The 17,043-nt window shown below is 43.3% G+C and overlaps 1 protein-coding gene across 1 annotated transcript in view; it reads right to left on the bottom strand.

Moving 5' to 3' along the window:
* FNIP1 (folliculin interacting protein 1) overlaps positions 1-17,043 on the bottom strand; it is a 129,644-nt gene that overhangs the window by 73,140 nt on the left and 39,461 nt on the right.

Here is a 17,043-nt window from a genome sequence, read left to right as displayed (position 1 = left end):
AAAGTAGCAGAGGCAACGGCCACCGCTCTGGGCCCCTCTGAAGTGCAGCAGCAGCACAACTCTGGCAGAGTGCAGCTCGGTGGAAGGCAGAGGTGGCAGGGAGGGGGCAGCGCTGTGGTCCTCGTGTCCCTGAGGGCTGAATGCCCTAGGTCCTGCCCTTTCCGCCACTGGCCCCACCCCAGCCAGGGCACAGAGCCGGGCCCCCCTCCCACCTTGCTCTGGGGCCCATGGTAGCTCTCAATGCTGCTGCTGTTGCCTGCCCCTTCCCTGCAAGACTCTGCCCCCTCCTTGCTGGTCTGTGCTCCCTCTCCCCTTCTGGACGGAAGTAAAGTCCAGATTGCAGACGGCGGACTGGATGAGACCTTGGAGCCTGGCAGATGCAGATTGGACGTGGGTACACATTTGTGTCTCTCTACAGGGCTCTACTCGTAGCATCCTTCAGCATCTAACCACACAACTGAAAAGAAATACACAGAGAATCCCCCTGACCGGAAGGGCCCAAAACACTGTGCAATGACACTCGGAGCGTTTGCGTTAATACACATGCTGTGATTAGGATGGTGTTATTTTAGATGGGTCAAAACCAAAACCCTAGCTCAGAATCACCCCGGACACCAAGAGAGTGTACTGGATGTAGCTGGGGCCTACCTCCAATCACTATAGTTGCTGCATTCAGACACAGAGAGAATGACAGTTTGAGCCACCCTCATAGGCATTATAAGCTCTTGTGTTGTTACACTGGGTCTTTATTGAAATTGTGCTTTCTGGTCCCTGAAGACATTTATCTCCAGCATCTCTTCCTGTACCCTGGCAGGCCCTGCAAGCCCTTGGTATTCAGGATGCCCTGTGACTTGTATCAGTGGTAGCTCAGCAAATGGAGAACTTGCAAGGGAGCAGGCTCACAGGGCACTTTTTACCTTCTGCAGATGGTGGTGTTTTTATGGCTGCTTCATTAATTTAATGTTATTTATATTTTAACGACTTTAGCATGTGCAGTAAACCTGCTCTGCAGCCTAAGCAGAATGGGAGCTCCTGCACTGTGACTGCACAATACAAATACAAAACACAATTATTATGGCAGGGCTGCCATTTTGTAATGGCTGGTAGTTGGACCCCATGGCCCTCCCTGTTGCACCTCTTCCCTTCAGCTCCACCCCCTTTTCAACCTCTTCCCTCCAAAGCCTCACCCCTATTCTGCCTCTTCCCCTACTCCCCAGATCAAAAAAAAAAAAAGACACACATGGCTCCCAGACACACAAGCCAAAACCCACACTGCCTGGGTGAAAACTGGACAGGGGGCAGCCCTATATTATGGTGTAACTACAATTACTAGGAATTTGTAAAAGAAATTCATAAGTGTTACTGCTAGATTAGCCTCAGGTTGGGAGAATTTACACAGCAATAAATAGTCTCCTGAGTCTTTGGGGAGAGGAAGTTCATTTCCTAATCAGTTTAGACCCGTAATTTAGCAACAGAGGAGAAAAAGAGAAGCTACGGAGAGGGTACTTTGTAACAAACAGTAACGGGGATGGGGGGGGGGGCCAAAAAACTGAGCGATTTACCACTGAAATAAACTGATGTCCAGAGTCTGCGTGTAAGAACCTGCTCTTACCTTGTTGAACACACATCAGGCTAATTACTGTCAATGAAAACTACACACCACAGAAAGAGACCAGACAGCCAAGTACTGAATTTGATACCAAAAAAATTCTACTCTTACATCACGACGGCTATTGAAACAGCAACAAAAGGTTGGAGTTCAGCCTTTTCAAATGACACTGGTCCTCTGCTCTTCTCCTACGTCTCCTGCCAGCAGTCCCACGCCTGCAGCATACTGAAATCAACAGGAATTTTACCACTTATTTCAGTGACAGCAGACTCTGTAGCACTGAACACGTTCCGACTGACCAGTGGCATGAGAATCCATTCACAATCCGGTGGTATCCTCTCCCATGAAGCAGAGCAAATGTCACATTGTGAAATGCAAAACACACAACTATTGGTTGGAACTGCACCAGAAAAGAGCTATTGAATTGAGGTAGACACCAAACTGATACATTTGGGGCTGTTTGGCCCAAGTCAAGTCCCTGTACCCAACTTCTAGTTACTGAGATAATCTCATACTCACAGCCCAGGTAGGAACGTCTCATTAACAGTATTGAGAAATTTAGACACAGCTTTCATTACCATAAGCAGAATATGGGAGTCTAAATCCCCAGCGTAGTGTGAAAATCTCAGCCAAATATCAATTACATTTCATAAGACGACAAAAAGGCAGTCCTGTAGCACTTTAAAGACAAAATAATGTATTAGGTGATGAGCTTTTATGGGACAGACCCACTGTTTTAGTTAGAGTCACATGACTCTCTCTCTCTCTCTCTCTCTGTGATGCTTTACAGTAAGGTGCCGCTTACGAAAAGAAAATATACAGCTATATGGGTAAATATGTATAGATGTAGATAAATGATTAATAGATATTTTAAGCATGTTCCATGAACAGCGATATATGGCTATAATCACATCAGTACGTGTAAACAGATTATATGCCATGAGCCCCAGGGGTCAGCAACCTTTCCGAGGCAGAGAGCCCAAATCTGACCTTTATAGACCTCCATGTACGGTCCACGTGCCAGTGATAATTTTTAAGTCACCAACAGGCCTAATTACAACAGCTTCATTAATAAATAAATAAAGATGTAGAACTTTACTGTTCAGGTGGTGGTTGGTGGCATTAGCTGGCATTTTGTTAATCCACAGGCAGCATGGCTTTGAGCAAGCTCCCTGCTGCAAGGGGGAGGAAGGGCAGGGCCCTGAAAATCAGCTCACGTGCCATATCTGGTACCCGTGCTGAGGGTAGTTAACCCCTGCATCGGGCTTTTTAAGAGTATAAGAATTGAACCATGTATTAAAACAGCTATTAATACTTTATTAGCCCTGAATACTCTCTTTATTAAGCAAACTCTTAATGGCTACGTCTACACGTGAAGCCAACATCGAAATAGCTTATTTCGATGTAGCAACATCGAAATAGGCTATTTCGATGAATAACGTCTACACGTCCTCCAGGGCTGGCAACGTCGATGTTCAACTTCGACGTTGCGCGGCACCACATCGAAATAGGCGCTGCGAGGGAACGTCTACACACCAAAGTAGCACACATCGAAATAAGGGTGCCAGGCACAGCTGCAGACAGGGTCACAGGGCAGACTCAACAGCAAGCCGCTCCCTTAAAGGGCCCATCCCAGACACAGTTGCACTAAACAACACAAGATCCACAGAGCCGACAACTGGTTGCAGACCCTGTGCCTGCAGCATGGATCCCCAGCTGCCGCAGCAGCAGCCAGAAGCCCTGGGCTAAGGGCTGCTGCCCATGGTGACCATAGAGCCCCGCAGGGGCTGGAGAGAGAGCATCTCTCAACCCCTCAGCTGATGGCCGCCATGGAGGACCCGGCAATTTCGACGTTGCGGGACGCGGATCGTCTACACGGTCCCTACTTCGACGTTGAACGTCGAAGTAGGGCGCTATTCCGATCCCCTCATGAGGTTAGCGACTTCGACATCTCGCCGCCTAACGTCGAAGTTAACTTCGAAATAGCGCCCAAGGTGTGTAGCCGCGACGGGCGCTATTTCGAAGTTAGTGCCGCTACTTCGAAGTAGCGTGCACGTGTAGACACAGCTAATATGTGACTCAACTACCTTTAATTCCAACAGAGGCTTTGGGACAGGGCAGAACAAGAATTACTTGATGTTCAAATCAAGAGGAGAAAGTGGGAATGGCTAGGGGACACACTCAGAAAACCATCATCCAGCATAATCCATCAAGCTCTCACAAGGAACCCACAAGGAAAACTGAGACTGAAGGACAATTGGGGTGCTCCTGGAGTCAGCTAGAGGTTTTCTCCAGAGACAGAGTAAAGTGGAGGAGACTTGCAGATGACCAATGTTCAAGAATATTTGGAAGTGCACATTTGCAAACTGCAGACAGTAGTGTATACATTTTTTTCCAGATGCTCTTTCCTGATGTTAGCCTTTACAGCCCTTTACATCTGACAAACAGGAGAGAAAAACTAATCTGTGTATGTTTCCTGCTGAAATGTGTGTCTCAGCATACATCTACGCTGCTATTAGGAACCTGCTGCTGGCCCAGGCGAACAGACTCAGGCTTGAGGGGCCGTGTAACTGCTATACAGAGCAGGCTGAGCTCTGGGAACTCATAGGGCCTTAAAGCCTGTGATTCAGCCTGAGCTCAAACATCTACATTGCAATTAAACAGCTCTGGAAACCAGAGTGAGTGGGCACACGTGGGCCATGGGTGTCTAACTGCAGTATATACATAAACTGTGTGCTGACCAGACTGAGAGTCTGAGGAGTCAACCTGCATCTATCTACTGGCTGTCCTGTTGAGTCATCTGCCAGTACTCTTCAGTTTCTTCTGATTCACAGAACATTTTTGCAAGGCTAAAACTGCGCAGTAAAGCCCTATTACATAACAGAGATCACACTTATCTGGGACTATCAGAAATTTGATTTGCAACGTATGTTGAATACTTGTACCAAGAAAGTTGAAACGACATGCAGGAATGGAGAAGTAGACAGGCTCTTGTTATCTTGATCAAATATGTTGCAGAATACAGCAAAAGCTTTTCATCTGAATGACTAGTTTCTTCTTGATGTGTAATCTGTTGTTGGACTTGTTAGAGGCAGACTTTCCTAAACATCTGGAATGGTTCCTGCCTTCCTCTGCCAGGATAGTGAAACAATTCCAAAGTCAAGGGGCTGAAGTACTAATAAAAGTCATGATTTTGCTTAAGGGAGAAGCAAAATCAAATGCATTGTAGGAGTGGAGCAAGTGATAATAATGTTTTTGTAAGCAATTTATTATTATTTGTTTATAACAGTGTCAGTGGCATAGCTCACGAGAATGATTTCTAACCTTTCCACCCACTTAACCTAAGAGTAGGATATGCCACAGTCATATGATTTCTCCTGCAAAATTCAGTTGCAGCTACTTCATCTTCCTCTGAAGCTGATTTTAAGAAAGCTCAGTCTGTTGTCAGGGTAGAGGACTACGATGTCTCAAACTTCATATTCTGACCCCTGTGAAGGAGCAACAGAGGAAGAAGGGGTGAACCATTTCATTCAGCAGCACAGAGCACCCGTATTATTATACAGGTTGAACCTTAGGTCCTGAGGGTGGTGGACAAGAGAATTTGCCGGACCACAGGATTTCAATAACGTTGAGCATATTACCAACATTTCCGCTGCTTACTGGGCTCTTAGAAGACATTTAGAGGCAAATTACAGCTAAATAACAGCACAGAACACTGAGAGCCAGGACTGGTGACTATAAACAAACTTTATAGGACCACTGGCAACTTGGCCATACCAGGATAAGCGTTCGTCCGGCTAACTAAAACCATGCCAGACTACGGATGTTGCCGGACAAGAGAGTTCTGGATTAGAAAGGTTCAACCCGCAGTTCCCATAGGCCTCCAATAAATAATAATTATAATCTATATTGGGTGAGATTTTCACATGCACCTAAATGATTTAAGAGCTTCTGAAAATCCCATCCATAATTTGCAGATCATGCAAAGGACAAAGCTGATCAAAGATGGGAAATGGAGGGAAGGGAAGCCCCTTTAAAGGTATATAGGTAAACATATTCTTTACAACACAACTCAAACTTTTAAGTAATTTTCTTTAGCTCTAAGCAAGGAAGGCCTGGCATCTTGAGAATGACTTGGTTCTTCTATGCATAGATTTCAATGAATTTCTTAGGAAGTCTACAATCAGATTCAAAGAGGACTTCCCGCCAAAGGACATCATCATAATACAACAAACTGGGGGCATCGCTTTTTATAAGTTCAAATACCAAGGTCACATGTGCTCTGCCACTGAACGTGGAAGAAGTGGGCATAAGGAACCCTTAGAATACTATCACTGACTGAATTCCAAATTAACAAAGTTATTTTCAAAAAGGCACAAATGTTTGCTAATCTTTCAAAATATTCCTAAAATACGTACTCATGGCAATTAAATGGTCAGACATACTATAGCAGAGTTCTTTTCTCTTAATTTATGCTTTTTGAATCCCACTGAATGTAGTTTGTAAACCTGTTTTAAAAATGGCACTGACATTTGTTCAGCAGAATACAAGTCACCATTGTGAATTCCCCGTGACATGGGATTCTCTCATACATCTCTGATGCACAGCATTCATTGCTATTACAAATGTTTCTCTTGGAGGTTAAGATCTAAAGATGATGTTACACAGGAACACTATGGATTTAAAATTAAATGAGACAAAACACAAACCTCCAAATTAAAGATGATGATCTTTTGCTGTAAACTAGAAACACATACAGATCCTTTCTCTTCTTTATAAGACCAACAGAGCCTTTTTACCACAGTAAAGAGATTTCTTAATGAAGCGCTCTCTCACTCAGCAAACACTCCATGTCTAAATGGATGCGGGGCACCAGTAGTTTACTTTTTAATAACTAGCAGAACATTTGTGGAAGTCTAAATGAAGTACAAATGAAATCAGCAAACTAATCAAGACAACAAATAAACAGAAACCCATAACTTAAATTACCTAAAAACAAGACCTCTCTGAACAAGAATATGACTAGTTCTCCTCACAGCAAGCTAAAACTCAGACAATTAATTGTTTTCAACATGTTACCAATAGGTATGAAAACTGTCCAGTGATGAATCACTACAAACTATTTTTAAAAGCATCTACGCAAATGATATTTATAGTTTACAGCAGCTTATCTGTTCTGCATGGTTTTCATGTTAGCACCTTTTTAGAATGTTGACAGGAACAGCCAGACTGGAATAGAACTCTGGTCCATCTTCACTGGTGCCTTCGCTCTGATGGTGACCAATGTTGGATGTTTCATATCACGGCTAGCAGCACAGTACTATGCATAGGGGGGAAGACTTTGTTTCTTGTCCCAGCTGGGGATCAATAACACAGTAGCCGTGTCTACACGTGCACGCTACTTCGAAGTAGCGGCACTAACTTCGAAATAGCGCCCGTCACGGCTACACGTGTTGGGCACTATTTCGATGTTAACATCAACATTAGGTGGCGAGACGTCGAAGTCACTAACCCCATGAGGGAATGGGAATAGCGCCCTACTTTGACGTTCAACGTCGAAGTAGGGAACGTGTAGTTGTTGCGCGTCCCACAACATCGAAATTGCGGGGTCCTCCATGGCAGCCATCAGCTGAGGGGTTGAGAGACGCTCTCTCTCCAGCCCCTGCGGGGATCTATGGTCACCGTGGGCAGCAGCCCTTAGCCCAGGGCTTCTGGCTGCTGCTGCTGCAGCTGGGGGTCCGTGCTGCATGCACAGGGTCTGCAACCAGTTGTCGGCTCTGTGGATCTTGTGCTGTTTAGTGCAAGTGTGTCTGGGAGGGGCCCTTTAAGGGAGCGGCTTGCTGTTGAGTCCACCCTGTGACCCTGTCTGCAGCTGTGCCTGGCACCCTTATTTCGATGTGTGCTACTTTGGCGTGTAGACGTTCCCTCGCTGCGCCTATTTTGATGTGGTGCTGCGCAACGTCGATGTTGAACATCGACGTTGCCAGCCCTGGAGGACGTGTAGACGTTATTCATCGAAATAGGCTACTTCGATGTAGCCTTCACGTGTAGACGTAGCTAGTGAAGCATAGGGATTCACAGCTTCTGCAGTTTTAACTAATTTACCTTAAGAGATTATTATAAAAGCATTAGCATTAGGTGTTCGGCAGTTGAGATGAGAGTCTCCAGAACAGAATAATGCTTTGAATTAAGTCTTAAACAAATTTACAACAGAAAGTTTGTCTCTGTTCTGAAGAGCTTAGAGCAGGGGTGGCCATTAAACATATGCCATGAGCGCTGGCCGCCGCTCTGCGCACATGCCCCACCGCTTGACGGGAGAAGCGTGTGGCAGCAGTGGTGGCGGCTCCAGTGAGTCATCGGCACCAAGTTAGAGCGCGGGGAGGAGGGTGTCTGGCTCTGGGGGAGGAGAGAGCAGAGGACTGGGTTAGAGCAGAGGGCTGGAAGGTGCCTGGTTCTGGGGGCAGAGGAGTGTGAGAGCGCTACACATTGTGTATTTATTTTTCTCTACCTATATATAATATTTAAATATAGCTTAAATATTTAAATATTTCTCTAGGTATATACCTATATTTGAAATATTTAGCCAGAGAAAAATAAATACTTAATACATCATGCTTTGCACTCTAGCCAGGGCTCTTAGTCCCTAACTTGTTGGCCACTCCTAGCTTAGAGTCTAAATCTAAAGGTGTAATTCATTTCTGAAATCTTTCTAAGCAGCATACATTTAAAATATCCTGTGGCAAAGTTGCAATTTATTTATAAGCCACACAAAATATATATTCTTCTATCAGGCGTACATGTGCTGTCTATTGATATTGAGAGTCCTTCAGTTATTTTATTATGCGGAATAGTAAACAGAAGTGTTTATTTGGCTTTCAATGCACCACTCTTTACATTACCTCTACTACCACTGATTGCTGGTCTATCCCATGTCAGCTTAAGTACTTCCTGCCCTTTACCTCTCCCTACTCCATAATCCTCCAGAGATTTTTGCTGTGTGCTCCTTGATCCCTTCCATTCATATGCCTTTGAGAGGATGTGACCAAAAACCAAAACGGAATGCAGGATTTGCAGCGAGGACACACCACATTCTCTAGGTGTTTTCTTACCACAGTTGAAAGAACTCACTCGCTGTTTTGACTACAGGTTGAACCTCTCTCGTCCACCACCCTCAGGACCTGACTGGTCCTGGATGAGATAATTTGTCTGAGATCAATGTTATCTAGTAGCATTATCAACACTGCCACTACCTACCGGGCTAAATTACAGCTAAATAACAGCACAGAACATGAAGAGTCATTAATGGCGGCTGTAAAACTTTATGGAGCCACTGGGAACTTGGTCACACCCATGATAAATGGTCACGATGCAAACTAAAATCATCCTGGATTACAGATGTTGCGGGAGAAGAGAGTTACAGATCAGTTTCAACAAGTACTACGATACGTACATGTGTGTTGAACTGTCTGTAACACGCAGATCTTCTTGCTGCAACTTATCAGTAATTTGGAACCCAACAAATACATAATGGGGTGTGTGTTGAGTGTTTCATGTTTTAAATGCTAGAGATACCAGAAATGCAAATGAGAGTAATTATCCAGAAATGGGGACTCCAGTTCATACCACTGATTTACATAGATGGTGTTGCATAGATGGGGAGTTCTGCTCAGATTTCTGTAAATTAAAATGGCCCTATGATTATAGCTAGAGCAAGGAGATGAGGAGATTCCAATGCTAGCGCAATCACAGAAGGAAAACTTAGAGAAGTTGTGCAAGCTGCAATTATCCCTAAAAGGTGTGACGCCACGGCAGGGTTGTGTGTTCATTTTGGTGAATTTCAGGACATATGAATCTCACAGAGAAAATCTGGACCTATGTGATATGACAAAAGACCACAGTTCAGTGTCATCTGCTCGGGAGGGAGCTTATTCTAGAGGCCTCACTGACATGGCCTCCTATAGCTGTAAGCACAGTCCAAGATCTTTCAACAATCCAGAGGTCCATGGTGATGGATAGTTGCCAGAAAATAACCTAAAATTGCTAAGGACTGGTCTATACAAGACTTAAAAAAAAAAAAAAAAAAAAAAAAAAAAAAAAGATCAATCTAAAATACACAATGCCAGTTACAACAATTGCTTATCTAGAATTGACATATCAAAGATCAATTGTTCCGGCTGTCCACACAGAGGGAAGTCAACAGGAGAAGCTCTCCCATTGACATTCCTCACTCCTTGCACGAATGAAGAGTACGAGGGCTGACTGTACAACCCAGATGGCTTGATTTAGTGCGTACCCAGTAGCACGCTAAATCACAGCCCAAAAGATCGACCCTGACGGCATCAATCTTCTGGTAAATGTAGGCACACCTTTAAGAGAGGGACACTGACAAACTTGCCACTCTAGACATTGGTTTGAAGAGGTTACATGAAAAAGGTTTGCTTCATGAAACAGGGCTAGAAGCTGACTTTTTTTAAATGAAAGCTGAGTCTTGCTCTTTTACATTTTGCGGTTCTATGCACCCTGGAAGGAGGAAGGGCACAGCTGCAAGCTGCAAATGCCAGCTTTGTGTCACATCTATAAATCTGTCTCATTGATCTCCCAGTTTAGCAGGCCTCACTCTGAGTAAGTGTTATACCCAGTCTTGAGGATCCTTGAGTTGCTTGCACTGTGCACATACTACACCACTGCTCACAGACAAAGCAGTCAGACATACTGCATTCTGTCCAATAAATCAGGACCTACATTTCAGCTGGCATCTTCCTTTAAGAGTACTGACTCTGAAGTCTATCTTGCCCTCTGATTCCCAAACTGCAAAATAAACTATGGTTTGTTTTCATTTTTAACTACCATCTGTTAGTCACTTGCCTCTATTTAACCATTCAGCTCTCGCTTGGATGAATAATTCACTCTAAACTCCAATTCACTCCAAATGCCTTTTTAAATAGGGACTTACTGCTGCTTTGCTGTCCCCTTAACAAAAGTACACAGAATATAAATACAGACATAGTATAGTCATGCTTAGCCATGCTATAAATCACACATTAACTTGACATTGTCCTGAGACTGTGAGAATAAACATCCCAGAAGGTTTGTAAAAAGGATTAAATATGTTGACTATCTTCACAAGTTAGCTTCCAGCAATCAAGAATTTAAAGTCAACACTAGCCATTCCTAAAAAACAAATTTTGGGGCATGCTTCAGGCATGCCATTCCAGAAAACACCTGTTTATCTTCTGAGGCTTTACAAGCACGCACGCACACACACACACTCTCTCTCTCTCTCTTTCTCCCCCCCTAATTTGTTCTTTTGGAAAACAATTTTTAATATATTTTAAAAAACACACACACACAAAAAGGCAAAAATAGTCCCTTTACATTAAATTCATTGGCACTGAACACAATGCTTCATATTACTTTAGCACATCAGCACTAGCCTTTGCAAAATTATAGCAGATGGCATTAATATAGGGTATTTAAAAAAAAACAACAAAAAAACAGAATACAGCCAGTCCATATACAGCTACAGACATTATCAACTATGTGCATGTTAGAAAACATGACATATCTACAGGAAAAAAATGTAATGGCAGCAAATCTATTAAGATATTTAATAACCAAATTGTAAAAATCATTTCAATGATGTATCAATCATACCTGGGAAGCATCTTTCTCCCCCAAGCAGTTCCACTTTTCAAAATCCCTATAGACTCCCGTAATGCCCAGCTGCCACCCAGGTTAATAATAGCAATGAGCTATATTCATCCAAAACCACAAGACTGTCAGGTGACATATTGAGAAGTCTGAATTTAACTCAAAAACAAAGGACTCTCCATGCTGCAATGCAAAAAGCTTAATCCTAGCAACTGGATCATAAAAACTGCCTTAAGGAAAGCAGATGCCTGAAGCAAAATAGGGACTTTTTGCACAAGGATCCATGCACATTGTCCTACAGTTTCATAAGCCATCTTCTGTCCTGCCATTCTGCTGCCCGGTCCAAGAGCTTTAGTAAAGTAAACATGGTCTGTTTTTCCAGATCCTTTATCTCCTCAAGTGTATTACTGCGGAGGAGAGACGATCAGTCTAATTCATTTGATAGCTAAGTGCTGCTTTGGCAGTCAACGGAGGCTGTCCATTCCAGTTTAAATCTATCCTCCTCCTTTTAGCAAATCCAATATGGGTTGAGCCTCATGACCAGAATCCCCCTGGCGGCTGCGGCTCTAAGCCCCACGGATGGACATCTGTCAGGAATTCAGGCTGATCGAAGAAGAGGGGAGAAAAACAAAGCCGCCTGCTCTCAGGCCCCTCCCCCCAGACATTCTTGGAAGCTGCTGGATGCTCCAGTCCAAGCCTGACTGACAGCCTGAGCCAGGCGAGTGGGAAAGCAAGCACTAATAGCCATCATGTGACCCAGAGCTGTCAGTAGATGCCACCTGGATCGGCAATGAGCCTGCCAGCCAATCCCAGCTCTGCCTTAGATTCAGACACAGATTTCACCATTAAAACAGGGCCTTTCAAGGTTTACTGGGTTAGGATGCCTACTTTATACCGGAGATCCAAAAACAATGCCTACAATTACTCACATTTAGTGAACAAGCTTGGACTGCTGGTGCACAGTTACAGTGCAGAGCTTAAGTATGTTTCATGCTAAGTGAAAACAGAAACATTTTATGTTTTCCAGCAACTCTCCTCCTTCCTTGCCATCAGTTTCCTATCAGAACAAAGAGGGTACTGTATTTTCTGTAGAGGCTCATTAAGATCACAAGTAACCAGGATCAGTCAAGATAATTAGATGGCAATATAGCGTTTAGAAACAGGAGAGGTGTAATAAGACCCACTAACAAATCCTGACCAGCTGTAAACAAGGTTTCATAACTGCTCTTGGGGTAACCGCTAGCCCTAGAAGGAAGCAATTGGTAATACCATCACAAGAGCAAAATGCTCTGTGTTTACAAGATTTGTCCCCAAAATCTGTGGGACTGAATGTCCAGTGAAACATCCCGAAAGGTTCAGTACGTCACAAAAGGAGTTTAATATTAGGGATGGGTGTGTAGAAATAGCTCATATTATTAATCTTATTATTATTATCCTGGACTACAACAAAGTAGGAAATATGAAGGTATAGAAAATTAACATGCATTGAGGACCACCCCCCTTAAAAATTTGGGAGGAGCCCCCTTTAATTTTCCTCTGTGTCTGGAGTCTTGAGACTATTGCTAGCACCTCAGATACACAGAAGGTCATCAGAATTCATTTTTCCCACGTTGGGATTTTCTGCAGCATTCCCTCATTGCACAGTTCATGGCTATTGTTAACCCACTAATTTCACAAGTGCTAAGTGACCTAATGTAACACTTTATAAACGTCATTCCTGCAGAGGATTTCCTACCTTCCAGGGCGAATGCCACTGAAGAACAGAGTTCCTGTGGAACAGATGCCCTGTGGGAACATGCAGAATGTTAGAACTCCATGAGTGAAATCCTGGCTCCACTGAAGTCAACTGCAAAACTCCCACTGGGTTCAGTGAATCCAGAATTTCACCTCAAAATCTCTCCTTGAGCGGTGCCTTTGTGATTCCTTGGAATAGGAACAGGAAATAAAACTGGAAGTAGAAACGTGTGTTCCCTGTAAGCTCAGTGCTTGGGTGGCTACCCAAGGGCTAAAGAATCAGGTGCCTCCCAGCTGACACCATGCTTTTGGGCACATTACAAAATTTATTCCACCCAGGGATGGGGAAAAACTAGCGAGAACTCTGGCAGGAATGCAATGGAACACCCAGCACTGCACACGCTTCTGCTCGCTTGCGTGACCAAAATTAAAGACAAAAGCCTGAATCTCAGTTACGCATGCGTTCAACTTCACAGTAATAAGTAATCCCAATGGATCAGCAGAACTGCTCAAAGCTGATCATGTAAGAAACTGCAGGCAAGATTGGTGCCTTAAACCCAGATTCTGCCTTTCATACTCTCAACTCCCTTCCAAGGGGAGTTAAGTGATAAAATTTGACCCTGAATTATCTTCTTGTTTACCAAGGGGACACATCCAGGAATACAGTAGCTTGCTCTAGCCAGAATGAAATTACTCAAAAACCATGTATGTTATGCGTTGAGTATGCATGGCTCTCTAAAAAAGTCAATGATGTCAAAAGTGACCTTTTTTCTAGGGATGCAGCAGTGAGGAGCTGACCCTGATTTATTACATAAACATTTATTTGCAGGAGTAACAACTGAAGTTTCCATGTTACCTCACTGTAACTTGAGGCACATTAAAGAGAAGAGCTTTGAAAGAGGACACAACCACAGTCTAACAGGATATCACTCAAGATGCGCTAGTGAAGTCAAGCCTCATAACCGCACACAAATAGCAACAACGGGGGCGTCTTACACTGAAAATACTCTGTATGTTTCACGAAGGCTCTAGGACACGTTGGAAACATCACTGTCACGCACGTAAGCAAAAACATGTCCTGTGTGGCCCCACCGAGAGAAATCCTGTTCCACAGATACATGGCAAACAACAGGGCTCCCCTTCACCAGAGGGTCATGAGAGTTTCTGATCCTAGCAGGAGCACAAGATCGGACCCTGAGTTAGTAAAGTAGATCTAAATTATACCGTTGGCTGTTTCCTGCATACAGCTGTGTCCTCTTCCCTGTACTATCAATGTCTAATTAACTTCGATAAATTTGCAGCTTCTGTTACTGGAAGGTGCCTCTATAATAAAGGATTTCTAAAAATTTTGTAACTCAGAGGAAGTTGTATTATTTTCCCATTTAGACCTATGTTTTCTCATTAACTTCAACAGCGGGCACAGATGCTCAGCACGCCTGAAAAAGTCAAGCTGTGTATTCAGAAGCTTAAACATCAATTCAGGCAACACAGCTGGTATATATGTTAAAAGGTAACAAATATGAAAAAAAGCAGCCCAGTAGCACTTTAAAGACTTAACAGAATAATTTATTAGGTGATGGGACAGACCCACTTCTTCAGATCATAGCCATACCAGAACAGACTCAATATTTAAGGCACAGAGAACCAAAAATAGTAATCAAGGTTGACAAATCAGAAAAATATTATCAAGGTGAGCAAATCAGAGAGTAGAGGGGCAGAAGGGGAGTCAAGAATTAGATTAAGCCAAGTCTGCAAAACAGCCCCTATAATGACCTAAAAAATTCCGATCTCAGTTCAAACCATGTGTTAATGTGTCAAATTTGAATATAAAAGAGAGTTCAGCAGCCTCTCTTTCCAAAGTAGTACGAAAATTCCTCTTCAGTAAGATGCAAACCTTCAGGTCATTAACAGAAGGTCATTATAGGGGCTCTTTTGCATACTTGGCTTAATCTAATTCTTGACTCCGCCCCCCCCTTCTGCCCCTCTACTCTCTGATTTGCTCACCTTGGTAATATTTTTTCTGATTTGTCAACCTTGATTGTGATTTTTGGTTCTCTGTGCCTTAAATATTGAGACTGTTCTGGTTTGGCTATGATCTGAAGAAGTGGGTCTGTCCCACGAAAGCTCATCACCCAATAAATTATTCTGTTAACATTTAAAGTGCTATTGGACTGCTTTTTTGTTTTGATAGTATATAGACTAGCATGGCTACCTCTCCATTACTATTCAAATATGAAGTTGTTCAACAGCAAATTTTGCCAAAATTGTCCTTCTTGAGGCCCCAATCCCACAATGAACTCAAATCTAGAGGATCCCTGGGACTCATCACAGTCCCACTAGATGCAGGCAGGGCAGGGGGATGTCATTGCTGCACGGAGCAGCCTTCAGGACCGATGCCAGAGGCCTCACCCTTAAATTACTGGGACTCATTGCATTCAGAGCTGTCTGCCTGTGCAGATCACAATGCCAGATTGTTACAAACTAAATCTACAAAACTACAGCTAAAACAGAATAAAACACCCAGTCACACCAAAAGGGGTTTATTGCCTTTGCTGTGTACAGAGTCCTTCTAAACATTCAAAACTTGCAGCCAAAGCATAAATGCAGTTTTGGGGGACAAATCATGAGATTCTAAATTCCTGGGACCAAAGCTGATTCAAACCACAAGGTAAGCCTAAATAAAGACATTTCAGCCATTTTGTTCCAATAGTAAGGAGAACATAATTATTTTTGCTTAGAATTTGTCTTACATAAATAATTTCCCCCTCATAGCTTTGGTGCATTTACACCAAAATACAAAGCCATGAAATGGTAGTACTATAAGATGACAGAAGTTTGAAGCTGGGGCAAACAAACAAAGTGTGAACCAATGGCAATTTGATCTGAAACCTTATTAGGAATACTTTGATCCCACTTCTCTCCAAAATACATGATTTTCTGGAATTACTATTGAGCTAAAGGTTTTAAAAAAATTTGCTTTGTGTGTGTTTTTGGATCTTTCCTTCAAGGAGCTACTAAATTCTTAGCTGGCAGGGTAGAGAACCTGACACTACAGTTTGGACCTCTCTAATCCAGAACCCTCTTGTCCATAACATCCATTATCTGACATGACTTTAGTTAGCCAGATGACCACATTTCGTGGGTGTGGCCAAGTTTCCCGCAGTCCCATAAAGTTTGTTTACAGCCACCAAACCTGGCTCTCAGGGCTCTGTGTTGTTATTTGGCTGTAATGTACCCCTAAATATCTTCTAAGAGCCCAGTCAGCAGTTGAAGTGTTGGTAATTCTGGGAGGTCAACATTGTCTAGCATGGTCAGGTGAATTCTCTCATCCAGCACCAGTCAATGAGCTGCTGAAGGTGGCAGATTACAGAGGTTCAACCTATACTGAATACAGAACAGTAAAGATATAGAGTTGGAGTGAGTGTGTCTCTGTGAGAATGCAGGCTTCCCCAGCAACTTAAAGATAGCAGCAACCAACATGCTTAAGAAGGTAGGTAGGTCAGTAATCTTTATTTCCTCCACAAGATAACTGAAAAATCTGCATTTTATACTGATGTAGAGAAAATATAAAAGGCTCCTGTCCACCTGCTTAAGGTCCCAAAACTATCTTCCTTAAAGAAAATTTGACCATATGGTTTCTGTGGAGAAATATTAACTGCTATATATCTGCTATAGTCCATCTATCTATTCAAGAACTCCTCCTAAACAGTTAGTGCTAGGACCAACAATTTGGTGTACAGCCTCCTCTTTTCATAACTTAAAGCAAGGTAAGGATTTGGTTCTGAAGCAGGGAGCTGAAGCTTCCTCACCTGCAGATTCATTGCTCGCTGTTCCCCTTGCTCAAAGTCAGGGAGCAAGGAAAAAGTACACAGTTTGCTGCATACCTTCCTATCTGGCAAAGGCTGGGGGCAGACTATGCACTGTGCACTTTGCTTTTGCTCCCTCACAGGGACAGGAAAGGAAACTGCAAGAAGTTCAGGGTGAGGAGAGGCTCAGGGCAAGACTGTTGGTGGGGTGGGATGGAGGAGCTAGTTTCGGAAGCTGGGTGT

Source organism: Carettochelys insculpta, chromosome 15, assembly GCF_033958435.1.
Source record: "Carettochelys insculpta isolate YL-2023 chromosome 15, ASM3395843v1, whole genome shotgun sequence".
In the NCBI taxonomy this organism is placed as follows: Eukaryota; Metazoa; Chordata; order Testudines; family Carettochelyidae; genus Carettochelys; species Carettochelys insculpta.
Note: the sequence above shows the minus strand (reverse complement) of the source record. Positions and strands in the feature narration are given on the sequence as shown.